Raw genomic sequence first — 1622 nt, forward strand, 5'->3', positions numbered from 1 at the left:
AGGATGAAGCCGAGCCTGGGCTAGAAAGAAACAGTTCGAGCAGAGCAGTAGACACAGTCTTGAATCTTGACCTAGGACACGCATCGCCGACTACGTCACAGTTCGACGTACTACGAAAGGCTGAGCGCAGTGTGTTTCCCTCTTTCTCGCACGCTCGTGTCTCTTGTCGTGATGGCGTACGTGTATGTGTATTTATACGCCGCGCTTGCCACCACCACACACTCGACATTCACACGGTACGCCCAGGATGGAAAGGTCGAGCGAGGAGCGAGGTCGAGGTTTTTCCTTGAGCGGCGAGAAAATTCATTCGCGCAGCTTCGCCGGAAATCACCGCGTGAGGTCTACTACCTGGGGTTCCTGCCTGCCCTTTTTTTGCATCGTTGTCGAGCGTACGACAGGAAACCTGGATCCTAGACACGGTTTTGTTACCGTTTCTCGTTTTCACTCGTCGATCGGTTAATTACGACCGTTTAAGCTCGTAGGTGTTCCTTTTTATCGATTCGATTGATTGACAACAAGTTTCCTTTATTTCCACGTAATTGTGCATTTATATATGTAAATAGAGAGATACTTGAATACCGTGCGAATAATTATGTCAATATCGTTGTTTCTTGATCTGCGAGTATTTAAAGAAATGAAAGAGATTCTGTTTAATATTAAAAAAAAATAAAAATAATAAGAGATTTAATATAAAAAATATTTACGTTTCGTTTTTTAATTTTATATTCTATATTTGTACAATATGAGTTCATATTCGTTTCGTTGATTAGCATGTATATTGAATAAAAAATTAATTTGTAATATAAAAAAATTAATAGTATGCTAGGAATACTAATAAAAAGAAATATATTGCAGATTCCACAACATTGAATTATTTCTTGAAATACCGTTTATTTTAGATCATTAATAAAGATAAAAATAAAATGCTTAATTAAACCGCTTAATTAATATCAATGAAAATAAGTTTATCTATAAATTTTAAGAAAAATCGATTACATGTTTCTATAATTAATAACGTTTTTTCAATTAATAACGATATCCGATAAAACAATCATAATAGTCAATATCATTTTCCTCTTTCATAAAAATTATTTCGATATATTTATTTATATCGTTATTTACGATTCGATTATTTTTATCCTAAATACTTTTTATCTCTCTTTGATTGCAACCACACATCGAGTTTCATCGCAAAAACTTAATTCAACTGCGAAAAAAAAAAAAAAACAAACTGCCGGATGTTGCGAACCAGAAATATCAATTAATTAAGAACCTCCTATCATATACCAATTATATCAAATATATAAATATTTACGAATAAAAATTTGTTCGTATCGTGCAAACAACATTATTATTTTACGAATTCAAAATATTAATAAATAAAAATATTTATCCCTTGAAGTACATAAATATAAAAAAAAAAACGAATTAAACAAGCACAATAAATATACATTTACGATTATATATAAATCGAACAACTAAATAAAGCATTCCAAACGAAGCTCGACAGGTACGAGACCAGAGGTTACCAAAAAGGAATCCTTTGTGTCTCAAGGTTTCCGCGATCGAATTCCACGGTGTCGATCGGAGGGAGCGAACATCGACTGACAACGGCGACGCTT

The 1622-nt window shown here is 33.7% G+C and overlaps 1 protein-coding gene across 2 annotated transcripts in view; it reads right to left on the minus strand.

The window, feature by feature from the left end:
* Positions 1 to 1622, minus strand: part of LOC102670789 (RNA-binding protein MEX3B) — a 124583-nt gene that overhangs the window by 112556 nt on the left and 10405 nt on the right. The gene's annotated exons all lie outside the window — the stretch shown is intronic.

The sequence above is a fragment of the Apis dorsata genome, unplaced genomic scaffold (genome assembly GCF_000469605.1).
Source record: "Apis dorsata unplaced genomic scaffold, Apis dorsata 1.3 scaffold_44, whole genome shotgun sequence".
Lineage (NCBI taxonomy): Eukaryota > Metazoa > Arthropoda > Insecta > Hymenoptera > Apidae > Apis > Apis dorsata.